The sequence below is a fragment of the Cervus canadensis genome, chromosome 18 (genome assembly GCF_019320065.1).
Source record: "Cervus canadensis isolate Bull #8, Minnesota chromosome 18, ASM1932006v1, whole genome shotgun sequence".
Classification (NCBI taxonomy): domain Eukaryota; kingdom Metazoa; phylum Chordata; class Mammalia; order Artiodactyla; family Cervidae; genus Cervus; species Cervus canadensis.
In genome coordinates this window covers 52,278,351-52,296,510 of record NC_057403.1, presented here as the reverse complement: position 1 = coordinate 52,296,510, position 18,160 = coordinate 52,278,351, and positions in this window count along the sequence as shown.

Genomic DNA, 18,160 nt, shown 5'->3' with positions numbered 1-18,160 from the left:
GATTGCCTGAGGAAGGATGGGGCAGCACCTTTTGCCATAAACTTCAGAATCATTTGAATACTTAGTTCAGTCGCTCAGTCATGTCCAACTGTTTGTGACCCCATGGACTGCAGTGCTTCAGGCCTCCCTGTCCATCACCAACTCCCAGAGCTTACTCAAACTCATGTCTATGGAGTCAGTGATGCCATCCAACCATCTCATTCTCTGTTGTTCCCTTCTCATCCCGCCTTCAATCTTAGCATCAGGGTCTTTTCCAGTGAGTCAGTTCTTCACATCAGGCGGCCAAAGTATTGGAGTATCAGCTTCAACACCAGTCCTTCCAATGAGTATTCAGGACTAACTTCCTTTAGGATTGACTGGCTTGATCTCCTTGCTGTCCAAGGGACTCTCAAGAGTCTTCTCCAACACCACAGTTCAAAAGCATCAATTCTTCGGCACTCAACTTTCTTTATAGTCCAACTCTCACATTCATACATGACTATTGGAAAAACCATAGTTTTTACTAGATGGACCTTTGTTGGCAAAGTAATGTCTCTTCTTTTTAACGTGCTGTCTAGGTTGGTCATAACTTTTCTTCCCAGGAGCGAGCGTCTTTTAATTTCATGGCTGCAGTCACCATCTGCAGTGATTTTGGAGCCCCAAAAACTAAATATAATGAATATTTTAAAATAAATATAATAATTTTTAAATAAATATAATGAATTTTTAAAAATAAATATAATGACTATTTAACCCTGAAATTATATTCTTGCCAACGTGCATACTCTGTAAAGTAATGAAAAAGAAACTCATTTATAACTAATACCCCCTATTGGGTCACAAGAATTCATAAATCATTACAAAAGAGTCTTTGGTGACCCATAATTTGAAATTAATAAATTCAGAAGAAAGAGTTGCACAGCACGGACTCCCACCTCCAAGAGCAGGAACTGATGGATCAAAGTAGTGAGTTATCCTATCTTGATAAGCATAAAAAGAGACCAAAGCTGGGAATCAGAAAGCATTCAGCTCTTGTCTTCATATTTTTATTAACCAAGATCACTTTTGGTTAATAAAAAAAACTCAGAATACTTAGGTAAGGACAGTCCTGGCACGGAACCACTATGGGAACAAGGCCCTGGGTAGCCCAGTTTCGTTTCATTCTTTCAAAGTTGGCTTCAGAGAAGATTGTGAATGTGACAGAGGCCCCAGGCAGGGCTATCCTCGAGGTACAGAGAGGGAAGCGAGCCGGTGGAGGTTTCGGAAGAACATGACACGTTTTCTCCCTAGTGTTTCTTTTCTTACACACAGGCATGCACAAACATACACACAGAGCAGCAGCCAAGGAACTTCTAAAACAGATTAATCCCAAAACTAAGGTGGGGAAAGGAAACCTCCTCAGGACACTAATCCTGTTTGAAGTTAGGTTTTGTTTATTTGTTTTAGAGCTCTCACAGTCTCTTTCCTGAATGTAGGTGAAACTATCTTTGGGGATCAGATGAACAGGTCCCCCAACAGGCCTGTCATCAAAAGTTGAATAGATGTTCCATCAACTAGAGAACCAGCCAACAAGACCCATTATTGAGTCGCTGCACATGGACTTCCAAATCCACAGAACATACACCCCGACGCTCATGCCCCACACGTGTGGTGTCACATTGACTCAGATGGTCAGAACTGAAAGCCTATGTGGCACCAAGATACCCATTAATTGCCCAGTTCTCCAGGGAACAGAGGCTGTCCTGTGGGGCCCTACTCCATTGTCTTGTCCCGGCATGAACCACTGGGCTTAGTCTCAGAAGCACTTCCCCATGACCCCTCTCCCACACTTGCCACACGTGACAACTTTGCCAGGTGTGCTGGGTCCCAACCTGCCACTGCCCACCCAAACACACCCCCATGTTGGATCTTCGGGGTCTCTGGTGAATGCTGCCAACGGGTCAGGCTTCTGTAGGCATCCAGGAGGCTTAGGAGCAGAGGAAGTGGTAGTTATTCTATGTGAGCCTGAGGAAGACACAGACGGAGACCCTGTGGAAAGCTGGGATGTGGCTGAGCAGCCTTTACACCAAAAGACAGTGGAGACCTGGAGTCCAGCCACCCGCTGACACTTCCATCCCACAAGCCAACTAGCTGACCTTTCACCTGAATCTTGTCTCTGTCACGTCCATCCAAAGAGTTCTGCCAAATCCAGCCTGTGTGTATTAAGATATATGTTGCATAAAATCTACCACTTTGACCATTTTTTAAATATACAACTGAGTGTCCTTTAGGCCATTCACAGGACTGTACAACTACCACCTCTGTCTAGTTTCAAGATGTCTTCATCACCCCAAAAGAAAACCCTGTACCCACAAGAAGACACTTCCCATCCCCTTTCCTCCTGGCCCCTTGGCAACCCTTGGCTTTCTGTCTCCATATGCCTATCTACTCTTGACATTCCATATCAGTGGACTCATACAACATGTGGCCTTTTGTCTCAATCTGATTTTAAGGTGGTCTTGAAGCAGACTCACCCTCAGTGGGAGATGGCTTCCTTCCTTCTGACAAAGCACTTCATGGGAGGAGGACACCAATGACTTTCAGTCCTCTGCTCACAATGAACCCCTTGCTGACCACAGCTGGAGTGGATGGCCTCGATCGTGGGAAACCCTCCTTTTCTTCCTCACCTGCATCAGCACACCTGTGCCTCAGAACCCTAATGGCAGGTACCAAGTCGACACCCTCTTACACCTGCAGCCCAAAAGGGCTAACCCACTTGCTTCACTGCCTGCTGGTGGACAACAGAATAGCACAATCCATCTCACTGGCTTCTGCATTTCTTTGCACAACACGATGCTACATGCCTCTACTACTCATCTTGGGCTCATCAATATTTATTCACCCCTTGCCCATAAGAAGTTCCACGGTCCAACCACCCTAGACGTTCACCAGCCGCAGTACCCTCTCGGAACCCTCTGCCCATGGCCATGAATTCAGGTGTGTCACTGGTTCCCAGTGAGGTGGGTGCACCTGCCGGCAGAGCACATGTGCAGCAGTGCACGTCCTGCACGTCTGCATCACTGCCCCCTCTCACACACATGTGCCTGTTGGAAAACAACTCAGGATTCCTAGAAGGACCTAGAGAGGCACAGAGAAGCTCAATTCTGATTTCACAGACCCTTGACCGGTGGCCTGGAACTGCTGCTCTCTTACACAGCTCGGCCTAAAGCCCCTGCTTGTCTCAGCCAGCTATCAGTCAGGGCTCCCTGAAGAAACAGAACTACCAGGAGACGCATGTTGCTATTGTCGTTCAGTCACTAAGTCATGTCTGACCCTTTGCAACCCCACAGGCTGCACCACGCCAGGCTTCTCTGTCCTTCACTGTCTCTCAGAGTTTGCTCAAACTAATGTCCATTGAGTTGGTGAGGCCATCCAACCATCTGTCACCTGCTTTTCTTTTTGCCTCCTATCTTTCCCAGCATCAGGGTCTTTTCCAATGAGTCAGCTCTTTGCATCAGGTGGCCAAACTATAGAAACTTCAGCATCAGCATTAATCCTTCAATAAATATTCAGGGTTGATTTCCTTTAGGATGGACTGGTTTGATCTCCTTGCTGTCCAAGGGACTCTCAAGAGTCTTCTCCAGGAAGAATTGAAAGCATCAATGCTTCAGTGCTCAGCCTTCTTTATGGTACAACTCTCATATGGGTAGATGACTACTTGAAAAACCATAGCTTTGATTACATGAACCTTTGTCAGCAAACTGATGTCTCTACTTTTTAACATGCTGTCTAGGTTTGTCATAGTTTGCCTTCCAAGGAGCAAGCATCTTTTGTACATGCATATGTCTACATATTACCTATGTGCATGTGTATACATTGTGAGATTCATCTTAAGAAGTGACCCACAAGACTGTGGAGCCAGGAAAGCCTAGAGTCTATAAGGCTACTGCAGGCTGAAAACTCAGGCAGGATCTGACGCTATCGTCCTGAGGCAGAATTTTTCATCTCAGGGAAACCTTGGCTTTTGTTCAAAAACCTTTTTTACCTGATTGGATGAGGCCCACCCAGACTATCCAGGTTACTCACAACCTACTGATTGGTTATAGTTACAAGCCTTCTCAGAAACCCTTAGATTAGCATTTGATCAAATAATTTGGTCCTACAGCCTTCCACATCTACGCACAAAACTGAGCAACCCACAGCCCACAGAGGCCTCAGGCGGCAGAAGCTGCTCAGGTATCAGACCCCCCTGAGACCTCAGACCCACCCAGGGCTGCACACGCCAAGAAGCCATACTTGAGACATAAGCAGATGTCACATCCGCCCCTTCTCACTCCAAAGTACCTCATCTTAGGACAGCACGCTGCTTCTCTACATGAAATGTGACTTGGAATGCTCTAGTGCAAGATGTAAAGTGACTTTACACACACATGTATAGACAGCCATTAGAAAATCCAGATGGGATATCACCAGAATCTTCCTGTTGTCTCACAAGAGCTGTCTTTCTCAGCAATTGTTTCTCAGAGTCACCAAGCAATGAAAAGAAACTTCAAGTTTTAAATTTTAGGTGGCTAATTCTCCCTCCTAGGACAAATCATTCTTTGATGACTACCATGAAAAAACCCCTGTACAGAAAAACCAATGGGCAACTGGACCCTGGCCACGTCCAAGAGGATAAAATGGCATGGAGTTGTTGCTGCACCACCTGACCCCAGAAGCAAATGTGTCCAGCTCTCCCTTATAACACAGTTGGTGGGGCTGGAGGACTTAGCAAGAAGGTTACATTACACCAGTCCCAGGAAGTCAGGTTCTCCCGAGGCCCCTGGTATGTGTAACTGCAGAGACATGAGAGAAAAATCACAAGTATATTTTCACTGTGACTGAAGAAATGGAAGCAAAGTCTACCAGACAGAAAAGGGGGGAAGCCCCCTCGTTTATGAAACAGGAGGGGGAGGGGAAGGGAAGGAAACATTTGGGATTAAATATTGTCGTTTGAGTGGCGCAGCTGATGAAAGCCAGGAAATTCGAAATGTGCACACGACAACCTGACACTCCAATTTTACACTCTGGACCCCAAACAAAAGCCGCTCTGTAAGGCACCGGGACAGCGGGCAGTGTGGCTGCCGAGGGAGGGACACGGGCCTCCTTTCCATTTAATGGCTGTTCAGTGTCGAGGCTGAAAACCAAAATGTTGTTCTGTGGCCCAACACTGGGCCCCTGCCCTGCCCCCAGCTCTGGTGACATGGTTCCATGGCTTAGGTGGAGGCGCCTGGCCTGTTCTTCCCCTTGAAACACCGAAATTCAAGGGCACTTCCACCAGTGGATTCCCCCATCCCCATCTGGACACAGGCAGCTGTGATGTCCCCGGTCTTGAGCCCAACTCCCCTGGTACTGTCCCTGCCACAGCAGATCGGCCCACAGGCCTCCTCCAGAGAAAGCCAAATGCAGCAGAAAGAATCAACCAGAAGGGGCTCCAGGCTGGACGGTGTGCTGGTTCCAGTGAAAGAGCCCTTGAGGAGGGCAGGCCAATCAGGCGATCACACTATGGGGAGAAATGACAGAGGAACTAGAAGCCACAACCACCAGGGTCTTCACATTTGTTTACTGAGTTCAGCCAACTATCTTTGAAACTTCAGTTGGACGGTCCTCAGACAAAACCCTTGGACATTCAGACAGGCATTGACAAACTTAACCTGGCCAGGTGGGAGCCCGGGAGGCGTTGAGGCCCAGCTCTAGAGATAAGCAGCAAAGGCCAGCTTGGCAAGGCCTCTGCCTGAGGGAGCAGCCCGACCGCGAGTGCAGCAGGGGACACGGACAAGGCCCCCACCTGAGAAGGAGGGGAGACATCAAGTAAAAGGCAGGAAGTAGGGAACTGTGAATCCATCACAGTTTAAGGCTGAGATGTGGGCTCTAAGAAAAGCCACTGGGAAGTCATGCTTCAGAAACACAGAGTGCTGATTAAAAGTCACCCCAAAGGCCCCACCCAGAACCTGTGGGCCTGAGTGAAGTCCACATCCACGTGGGCCCACCATGCACCCACGGCCTACCCTCCACCACACCTGATGCTTTCCCATCGCCATGCCTCTGCCTGGGCTGTGCCCTCTGCTCAAAATACCCTTCCCATATGTCCTCTCCTAAAGAAACGCTACTGTCACCTCTCCCATGACGCCTACCAACTCACCCAGGCAGACTAGATCCCTCTTTGCCCCTGTCTCAGAAGCACCTCGGCCAGAACCTCCAGAGACTTTGGCACCGTTTCCCCTCTGAGGTCCAAGAGGCAGAGCTGGGGGTTCTCATCTGTGTCCTCCCGGCTCCCTGCACAAAGCAAGTGCTCTGCAGTGCCAGCACCACCTCTCTGAAAGGGTAAGGAGGGCTGTATTCCCCAACAAAGCCCCTCAATCAAAGTAGCATGGCCAAGGCCCCCACCATCTCTGACTACAGTACCAAGACACCAGCCCAGCCACAGCCCTGCTTTCTACACAGCGGGCACAGGGAGAGCCCCTCACAGTCATCAGCTCACAGCCATAACACCTCATGGGCATTAGGACTTTTATCTCCGCTTCTCTCTTGCAACTCGTCCAGGGACACAGAGGAAAGGGCACAGCCCAGAGCCTACCTCCTCAATCTCTTGGAAAAACAAAATTGGGTTCTCAGCCCCACCAGCCCTTCCTGCAGGATTTCCAGGCAAAACAAACAAAAAAATGTCTTCTGACCCTCAAGATGGGTCCTCCTGCAAACAGAACTCAAAATTCAAATACAGAACCTGAATAGAAGCTTTAACTCATCATTTTATGTTCAGAATTGTTTTTCTTCCAGAAAACTAGCCCAAAAGCCCATGAATTTCCCTTGATCTTAAAGTTGCCCTTGGAGGATGTCTCTGCTTGCCTTCACCTCCCAGCCCATAAAATGTGGGATGGCGCCACCTGCTGGCCAGCACATGCAGGACATCAGGCGTCCAGCTTAGAGGTGTCCAGCGAGCTGGCCATCCTTGTGATCTCCAGAGCACTTTAGCCTCTTCAGTCCCAGTCAGGAGAGGAAATAAACATGGACACGAGGTGTGGGGAAAAGGCTGGATCGGCCTCCATGTGCTCGCTTATCTGCTGCAGGAGCTGCAATAACAGGAGCTTCCAGGGCTGCCCAGCAGCATACTGCAAAGGTCAGGTAACAAACAGGCATGTGAGCCAGAGGGCACAGGGCTTCCTGGGGCTGGAAGAGTAGCCCAAGGCAAGCTTTAGGGGAAGGTCACTAGGTCGACTGAAGGAACCCCAACCATGAGACAGGTTAGGGGCACCAGAGAAGAAATCAAGGGCAGGAAGGCAGGTGCTCAGTGTCCAGTACAGGACCCGGAATGGGGAGAACCCTAGTAAATACGTCAATAAGCAAAACACGCTGAGTCAATCATCAAGCAGCAAGCAGGCCCGGCTGCCCTGAGCTACAGCTGTGGGCATGCTGAGGGTACAACCCGAACGAGGCAGACAGGGTTCCTGCCAGCTCAGCACACACACGGGAGGAAACACACAACTAAATACATAGACAACAGTTCGACATGGTTTGTTACAGAAGTTAAAGTCTCCAGGTAAGGCCTTCTATATTGCACCCAATAAACACTGTTATATGAGGAAGTAGGGTCTCCCTGAGATAGAGGCCACTTGAAACTTCTGCTCGTTCCTTCATTCAGTAAGTGGGGTCTGAGCATCCACATGAAGCCAAGGACTACAATAAGCCCCTTGGTCAGTTAGCTCTTTACCACAAGCCCTAGGAGGTAGGAGCAGAATCTGTATTTCATAGATTCAGAAACTGGGTTCCAGCGAAGTTAATTAACTTATCCAAGATCACACAGCTTCTCAGTAGCAGAATCAGGATCCGAGCTGAGGTTCAAGCCCAACGCCTGTGTATGAAGTGTGCTAAGCCCCATGATGGTCCTCCACTCAGGAGATATTTATTGAGTTTCTGTCACAGGCAGGCATTGAGCCAGTTCCTCGGGATACATCTGTGAGTACAAGACAAGGGCCCCACCCTCAAGGAGCTGAGGCTGGGAAGACATATGATAAACAAGTGAACAAGAGAATGAGATGCAAGGGTAGAGGCAAACTGCTCAAGAGCAGAGCTGGACAAATGCATTTCCAAATTCGGCTCTGCTTTCCTCTTTCTGAACCTCACTTTCCTCATCTGTAAAATGGAAATAAGAGTAGGGCCCACGTGAAACCCTAAAACTGAAGGTTACCTGGCAGCCAGGACACCCAAGAGGAGTTGCTGTTGGTATGAGCAGCTCAGGAAGAAAGGCTGTGTGAGCCCCACAGGCAGGGCGCCGTGGTAGAAGAGATGCCTGGTGCTGTTCAATATTGCTCTGACAGCCATCCTGGGAACACCAGGGTGGCCAACCAGCCCATCAAACACCCTATCAGTGCGGAGATCCCCAAGTATGTCGTGTTTTTTCAAGGGGGAAGATTCTCTTTTTTTCCAAACACTTTTTATTTTTATAATTTCAGACTTGCAAAAAAAGTTCAGTTCAGTTCAGTTCAGTCCTTAGTCATATCTGACTCTTTGCAACCTCCATGGACGGCAGCACGCCAGGCTTCCCTGTCCATCACCAACTCCCAGAGCTTGCTCCAACTCAAGTCCATCATCCAACCATCTCATCCTCTGTCATCCCCTTCTCCTCCTGTCTTCAATTTTTCCCAGCATCAAGGTCTTTTCCAATGAGTCAATTTTTTGCATCAGGTGGCCAAAGCATTGAAGCTTCAGCTTCAGCAGCAATCCTTCCAATGAATATTCAGGACTGATTTCCTTTAGGATGGACTGGTTGTATCTCCTTGCAGTCCAAGGGACTCTCAAGAGTCTTCTCCAACACCACAGTTCAAAAATATCAATTCTTTGGCGCTCAGCTTTCTTTATGGTCCAGCTCTCACATCCATACATGACTACTGAAAAAACCATAGCTTTGACTGTATGGACCTTTTCAGCAAAGTAATGTCTCTGCTTTTTAATATGCTGTCTAGGTTGATCATAGCTTTTCTTCCAAAGAGCAAGCGTTTTTTTTAATTTCATGGCTGCAGTGATTTTTAAGCCCAAGAAAATAAATTCTGTCACTGTTTCCATTGTTTCCCCATCTATTTGCCATGAAGTGATGGGACCAGATGCCATGATCTTAGTTTTTTGAATGTTGCATTTTAAGCCAGCTTTTTCACTCTCCTCTTTCACTTTCATCAAAAGGCTCTTCAGTTCCTCTTCACTTTCTGCCAGAAGGGTGGTGTCTTCTGTATATCTGAGGTTATTGATATTTCCCCCAGAAATCCTGATTCCAGCTTGTGCTTCATCCAGTCCAGCATTTCACATGATGTACTCAGCATATAAGTTAAACAAGCAGGGTGGCAAAAAAAGTTCAGAAGAGTATTAAAAAAAAATTTCCCCTGTACTCTTAAGCTGGACACATCCAGGTGGCAACATCTTCCCATGTCTGCCTTCTCATTTTCTCTTGCACATTTGTTCTCAGAGCCGTTGGAGGGTAAGCTGTCATGCAGACATGGTCACTTTCAGTCCCTAGGCACTTCATATGTTTCCTTAAACAGAGACATTGCCTTCTCAACTACAGTACCTGGTGCAGCACCTCAAAATCAGGAAATTCGCTCTGATCGATGTCACCAATCTACAGACCTTACTTGCATTACACTCACTATGCTGAGAATGTCCTTTAACACCAAAGAAAAATCCCAGACCACACACTGTGTTCCGCTGTCCCATCTGTTTAGTCTCCTCTTACCTGGAACGTTCCTTAGTCTTTCTGGCCTTTCTGGAGACAATCATTGAGTAGAATGTCCTTCAAATTAAGTTTGTCTGGAATTTGGTCATGATCAGAGTCAGGGTGTGCTTTCTGAGCAGGGAACCCAGAAGGTGATGCTGTGTCCTTCTCAGGGCACTGTATCAGGAAGCCCACGAATTCTGTTTGTACATTAATGATGATATCACTATTGATTAATGCAGTGTCTGTCAGGCTTCTTCACCGTGACGTTTGTTCTTTACCCTTTGTAACAAGTTTCTCATGGGGAGATTCGAGACTACATACTCTGTTCCTCAAGAAACCTTCATGCTAGCATCCAGTAATGATTCTTGCCTGAATCAATTATGGCTATGATGGCTGTCCAGTAGTGGGTTTCTAACCATTTCCTCTAACTTTATTAGTCTCAGAGACAGATTACCATGGAACAGTGGTAAATTAGTTCCCCTGCTTCCTTCTTGCCCCTGGCTATTCTCCACACAATAGTTACAGAGATCCTTTGAATAAGGAAATCAAAGCCTGTTTACCTGCAAAAGAATGAAGCTGGACACCTACCTCACATCCTATACAATAAGCAACTCAAATGGATTAAGAAGCTCAATATAAGAGCTAAACTTTAAACTGTTAACCATAGGACTAAATCTTCATGACACTGGAACTTCCAATGGGTTCTTAGATGTGACACCAAAAGCACGAGCAATAAAAGAAAAATGGATAAATTGGACTTGATCAAAATGTTAAAGCTTCAAAATACACTAACCAAAAGTGAAGTGACAACCCTACACCTAAGGGAGCAATAGGAGGCAGCCTCTTCTGGATGGAAGCCCCACTGGCCACGGAGCCATCCTCAGTTCAAGCCACCTCTCCACAGACCCCCCTGAACCTTCTGTCCTTGCCATCTGACAGCTCCATCGTCTGCACCAAATGCTGCTGACTGCACACACCTGACACTTCTGTTGCCCCGACTTTTCCTCACTGACTGAGGAGACAGTGCCTCTCACACTCTAAGGTGCAAGTGAATTGCCTGGGTCTGTTAAGCTGCAGATTCTGGTTCACTGGGTCCTGGGTGAGGTTGTTTCTGTGTTTCTAAGAAGCACCAGGGATGCCTCTGCTCTGGTCCATGGACCACGCTTTAAATCACAAAGTGACAAAAGACCTATTCACTGTATCAAGTAATGGAAAAGAAATCCTCCCTTCCTCTGCCACTCCCTTCCCCACAAGGCCCAGGGCCTTAGAAAGGGTTGCCTCCCTCTGAAGGCAGTGCCAGGTAGATGGGACTTGTCCACTTAATGCAAATTAGACTTTTAGAACTTGGGGAAGAGGAGGGGCCTAGGGACCGCTGGCAAAGTCACTTCCCCAGAGCTTGTTTCTAAAGAAAGACTCATCTGGAGAGGCAAAATTTTGCAATTCTTCTGATTCCAAAGCTGATATTCTACTGTTTTCAGGACCCAGGGCAAACAGGGGAACCAACTTAAAGGTTTAGCTAGGTATGAAGAAGGAGACCAAAAGCAACATCTAGTGCCAAATGAGGGAGAAGGCAATGGCAATCCACTCCAGTGTTCTTGCCTGGAGAATCCCAGGGACGGGGGAGCCTGGTGGGCTGCCGTCTATGGGGTCACACAGAGTCAGACACGACTGAAGCGACTTAGCAGCAGCAGCAGCAGTGCCAAATGAGAACTAGAAGAGTCCTCCACATCCCCTACCTGTCCTCACTGTGTACACTTTAAAGTTGGCTGGAGCCCCTGCCTACATCTAGTGGAGTCATAGGAGGGAGGGGTGATGAGGGAGTAAAAGGTGAGAGAGAAAATGGAGGATACTTAATATCTGAGGCCGATTCTATGGTTCTCACACTTATCCTCTTTTACAGATACGGAAACTGAGGCTCAGAAAAGGTTAAAGGGTTTGTCCAAAGTCACATGGAAACCAAGCTGGCAAGAAATGTTTGTGTTCCTGACTCCTAAATCAGGCTCCTTTCTAACAGGTCTCCTAAGTTGAATGTTTATATTAAGAGAAAAAGCAAAGTACAGATGGCATTTTGTGGGGTGGTAACCACATAAATTAATGTATTCCAATTAATTTGGAAAATCTCATTAGAGAAAGCAAACATTGTATTGAACAAGGGGAGGCGGTAAAATTGGTGGTCAGGGCAAAAATCACTTTCCATATATAGGATCTTAAGGAATGGAATGATTGGTTGGGGACTATTTATTTATTTTAATGATCCAGTAGAACTCTTGAAAGCACTCATTCATTCAAAAGCATTTAATAAGCATCTACTGTGTACCAGGCCTTGTGGTAAAGCGGAGAAGGGGGGGAGAGTTCACTGCACTTAGTCCTTAGAACCCCATCTGTTATTCTGCTTTATACATGAGTTAAACCAGGGCTCAGAGAGGCTAAGGAATCCGGCCAAGAGGGATGTGAAGCCAGGTGTGTTTGAACCCAAAGTCTGCAGTCAGGGCACTACCCACATATCACTCCCTAGAGATGAGGATATCAAGTGCTCAGTGAATCAAGTCCTCACCTCTGATTCCATGGACACAGACTATAATTGTTCTCAATGTTGACCTAGATTTAGAAAAATCACACTCTACCTGCTAATCCAAGTAAGTAAGAAACTAGCAACATGCTGTCTGCAAGAAATAAGCTTGAAATATAAAGACATGGACATATTTGAAGTAAAAGGATGGTTCTGGCAATGATAATAAGCACCAGATTTATCCTCCCATTTTATATACAAAAAAGAAGAAATATGCGAGCAATCTCAGCTCAAGAGAGTCATGCCTGAGAGAGTGGAAACAGAGGGGAGTCTCATGAGAGCACATATGGTAACAGAGATGGAGAATGCCCTAACTGAGAACATCAGTAGATGCAATATGGTTGAGGAAAGAATCCATGAAGCTAGGTCAACAGAAATTATCCAAACTGTAAAACACAGAGGAAGGAGGAGAAAGGGGAGCCAGATGAGGGAGAAAGAGAAAGAGGAGAGTGAGGACAATGAGGGGCTTTAAATACACTTGGGACACAGTAAATAATCTAATACACATGTAGCTGATATCCCAGAGGGAAAAAGAAAGACTTGATGGTGCAGAAGACATACCTAAAGTAATGGCTGATAATTTTACTAAAGTAATAAAATATGTCATCACAAATCCAAAACAGATCACAGAACCCCAAGCAGGATTATTAAAAATAAAAATAGACATATCGTATTCAAAATACTGAAAGACAAAGAGAAAATCTTAAAGGCAAGTCAGATAAATTAAGGAATTGAGAAAGTATAAGAATGACAACAAACTTCTCATCAGAAACTGTACAACACAGAGGACAATGAAGTGGCATCACAAAAGTACTAAGATAAACAATAACTGTCACCACAAAATTCTACCTCCAGGAAAAATTACTTTTCATAAATGAAAGCAAAATTTAAATTTTTTTCAGAAAAATAAAACCTGAGATAATGAATTACTGGTAGACTGGTGCTACAAGATATTAAAGTTCAGATCTTCAGGTGAAAGGAATATGAAACAAGACAGAAACAAAGATCTGCAGAGAGAAATGAAGAGCTCTGGAAACTGTATAAATGAAAGTAAATATAAAAGATCTTCTAAGTAACTTTTTAAGGCTGAGTGTTTAAAGCAAAAATAGAAGTAAAGGATTGTGTAATTATAGCCTATGTAAAAGTAATAGATGATAAAAATAACACAAAAGATGGGAGAAATTGGAAGTAGACTATTACAAAGTTCTTATGCTATTCATGAAGTGATACATTATTTGAGGGTAAACTGAAAAATTAAAGATGCATATTCTAAACCGTAGGATGGCAATAAAATACCATTAACTGTTTATTGATATAATAATAATGTATTGTGGAGTTCATAACATATATAGAAGCAAAAAAAAAATGAGAAAAATAGCACAAAGGTTGAGGTTTGAGGGAATTTTTACTGACATCTTTTTGATCAAACTAATCACGTCTGTAAAATAAGGACACTACCCACCTCAAAGGGTTATGAAGAGAACTAAATGAGATCACATGTGTATGGTATGGAGCCCAGCCCTGCCTGACACACAGGAAGTGCTTGGGAAATGTTTGATGAATGAATGAGGGTTCAGTAGCATGCATCCCATTCATTCTGTGACAGAGTTAGGATTTCCTCCAGAGCAGAGATCCCCCAAAAGCTGAAAGCAGACTTCCTATTTGAGGATCACAGGGAAGTGGGTTAACTGCCAGTCAGCTTTGTTTCTTCAAATCCTGGTCTTTAATATAATCTATAATCAATTCCACTTCCAGAAACTCAGTCTTTCCACCTCCTAGGAGCTTTCAAGTGAGGCAGACAGAGTTTAGTCAGTAACGGCAGTCAGGAAAAATAAACTTACCTAGAGAAAGGAACAGAGAGAACCACAAATAGCTTATGTTGAGAAAAGGAATTCTGTAATCCCCCCAACATCTGTAACGCATGTTTATCTTGTGATGGGCATTGGCACTTCTGTGTCTGACCTTGGGAAGACCCTAAGAAGTCTGGCTGGTTTGAAGATGAATGTGTAAACCACACATAAACTCTATAGCAAATGAGCCAAAATATTCTCCAACCTGCCCTTGACATGTAAATGTTATTATGAATATAATAAATCTAATATTAGATAATGTTGCTATGAACCTAATAAATCCCTAATGACATAACGATTTCCATTAGGCTTTGTGCCCAAATCCTAGGCTAAGAGCAGCAAATACAGCCTATAGGAAGATCTTTAAATGTGATGTTGGTAAAACGAATTACCTATTTTCTATTTTGCATGGCAGAAACGTGACAACTTAGGAGGAGGAACTGCTTGGGGAAAGGAGGTGAAGGAAAGCCCAGGGCATGTCTGGGAAGCACCAGCGTGTCTTTGAGGCTGGCATGCTGGCTGTTTCGTGCCTTGTGTGCTATTCTCTCAGCCCATCATCTTGCTCCCGCAATTTCTGCAGCAGCCCTTAGTGCACAGATGCAGTCTGTGCACAGTAGCATGCCTCGCTGCACTCTGCATGTCTTGCTTTCTGCCCAGCTTCTCTGCCTATAACCTCCAGAAGCTCATCCTGTCATGGAAGAGCCAAAGACATACCACCTGTAGAACTTCCCTCCACCTACAGGAGATCAGAGGCAGTGGGTAAACACTCACCCCTTGGGCCTGGGTAGGCAATTTCTAGTCTCATTCTACACACTTCATCGAAATTCCCGACAGAATCAAGTCCAACTGCCCACTTCGTGGGCTAGCACCAGCCCTGATGGGGCCCAAATGGCCTCACCTCTCTTCCCCCAAAGAATTGGTTTGCTCAATGACCAACTTAACTTTCAAAATTTACCAAATTTAACAATTTACAAAAATTCTATTTATGTTATTTCTGTATAACATTTATAGTCATTTATATGAAGTGGAACAGTTTTAATACATTTTGAAGATTATGCAAAGCTTTAGGTAGCTACTTTTTATATTTTGCCTTTATAATTGCATTTTAAGGAACATGCAGCTGCAACTCCCCAGAAAGAGGGGAGAAGGTATTTGGGAGATGACACACAGAGTGGCCTAGGCTGCTGACCATGGGTGTGCAGTGGGAGACACAGTGAGGTGGTGGAGAGGAGGTTGCCCCAAACCCTGCATCCTGGCCCCACCATCTTCCTCGACTCTAACGATCCTTCTGGGTTGGGATCCTGCACTCTGGGCAGCTGCTGGGTTCAAGGATCAGCAAGAATTCCTGACAGCTGTGGGTCTCTGGCCAAGTAACCTCAGTCTCCATAACCTCGATAAAAGGGGAAAAACCACCTGCCAGAGGACTTCAGTGAGGGTGAGATAAGAGGACACGTGTTCAGCCCACAGTGCAGTAAGAGTGTGACAAAAGTAGGATGCTTTAATCCTTGCTCTGGGCACAGATATTCCTGTCTAAGGAGCTCCTGCAGTTCTGAAGATGTAGCTGAAAGAAAATTCCTCTTGGCTACACATGTGCTCACTTTTCAAGAGACACTGATTGGCATATGAACCTTCCTGAACCACTTCATCCCCAAGGCCTGGGCCAAGCACTGAGAACATCACATACAACACTGCCTTCCAGAGGCTTCCAGCCAGGACACAGCAGGGAGACAGGCCTGGGGAAGAGGAGCAGCATCCACAAGAAAGGGACTCTGAAAGGGAAAAGAGGAGGGAGGGAGAGTGCTCCCAGCAGAGAGAGTGAGCAGAGGAAAGGAGGCTAGAAATAAAAACTGGGGTAACAATCAGGCTGGGGTGTGGGGCCAGGAAAGCCCTGGGGCAGATGGGGTTTCACAATCTCATAAGGGCTCAGATTACTGAGAACTTTACCTACCAAAAGATTTTTTTTTTAATCTGTTTTTTCCTTCAATCAATGAAGAACTTCCTTTAGGAGAACGACAATTTTTCCTTTGAAACTCCAGATTTTAATCTGCATCCCTGGCACAGATATACATTATCCATTTAGGGAAATCATTTCTCAATTCCTGAACCCTGCAGACGTTCTCTTGGGCATACAGATCTTGGCCTTCCCTATTTGTCGCCTCTGTGAAGTTGCACTCAGTCCTGCTCTTGCCCCAAATGCCTCCAAATAAATCCCACAGAATGCTCCAGTTGCCAAAGCCCAAAACAGATTACTTGATCAGGTGATGATCAACACCTAAGGAGAAGGGTGTAACGTGCAGCCTGAGATGGAGAATCTCTGAATGGACAGCGCTTGGTGACCATTGTCTGCTGGAGAACAATGACTCCTCTAAAAGGAAACTTAAAGCTGCAGGAGTTGGAAAAACTTCCTTATCTATGTCTTAATTTTGTCACTTATAAAATGGGAATGATAATCGTGCCCTAGCTCACAGGGCTGTTCTAAGGAATAAGTGCAATATTTACATGGCACACTTAATACAGTGCCTGAGACTTACGAAGCACTCAATAAATGGTACCTAGCTATGTTTACATCATCATCACCACCAGCACAACCACTACCCTTGTCTAAGTGTGCCTGGTACGGTAGAGATACCTCATTCCATAATCCTGCACTCAAATATGACTTCCCCTCCTAGACATGGGGCAGAATGCTGAAATGTGAAACATTCTGGGGCTGAAGGCACATACCCAGCACACATCACTCCTCTCTACTCCCATGACTGGAACAGACATTGCTAGTTAATCACAGTAATCAGATGTGGTTTCCTCATTCCTGACACACTACTCAGATCCACCAACAGATTACAATTGGCCCAGGAGATGAAATATATCTACCCACTGTGACCACCATGCCACTGGAGGAAATGGGCTTAAAGCACAAGAAGTTATTGGGCTGCTATTCCTTAAAGGTACAGGTGAAGGGATTCCTGATTAGCTAGTAGGACTTCAGCTCAGGGTCCAAGATTTTGAGAGCAAATTCAAGTTAATTCAAAAAGTGTGAGAGACACAGTGAGGTATCCTGAATTGCACCCCAGGACATTAATGGAAAAACTGGTGAAATCTGAATACCATCTACAGTTTACTTAAGAGAAATGTTCCTTGCTTTTGACAAATCTGAAGTTATCAAAGAATTAAAATTTTACTTAAAAATTAGTTCGACTGACACAGGAATAGCCAGGACCCGAAATCCAGCCAGCTGCTTCACCAGGAGGATAAAGTGACCAAAGCTTCAATCCTCAGAGCTAATCTGGAATAACCAGATCATGTAACCATGATGACCATAAGTGCCCCATTTTCCAGGGTCTTCCCAATTTCCAACATTCTGATATGATATGGACTAACATTGATAGGTAAAAACCTTTCTGCATAATTTTGTTTTCTCTTCATGTAACTTTCTTCTTTTCAAAATAAGCAATTTATTTGACTGTCTTTTAAGATTCTTTTTCTTATAAATTCATACACCTTAGAAAAAATATTTTTTCAGTCTGTATGTCTCAATTTTTCTTTTTTTGATAACATGGTCACCGTCTATAGAACCTCAGTGCCTTCAAGCTCTGATGTTCCGTCCCTTCCACATCTGTTCCATTCACTATTCACCCCTTTGCAAGGAGACATAGCTGGGTTGAACCTACACTCACACATTGCCTGGTTATGTGACCTTGGGCAAATCACTATACCTCTCTAAGCCTCCATTACCTCACCTGTTAAAGGAAGGATGAATTAATACCATGCATGTAAAAAGAATGTGAAGCAGGTAGAGGTGGGAAACAGTGAAGAGTAGGTATCATTACTATTGGCACTCAAAAAACATCAGTTCACTTCCCTTCCCCTTTTCCATCACAGAACAGCAAAACATTCTGATGTAATACTTAGTAACTGCTGCAAAGAAGTCTCTCTAGCTCATTTACTAGACACATCTTCTCACATTCCTACATTCCTGTGTTTATTCATGATCAGCTGTCCACTTGATAGGCGGGTAAATGAGTAAATGTCTCCAGCTCTTAC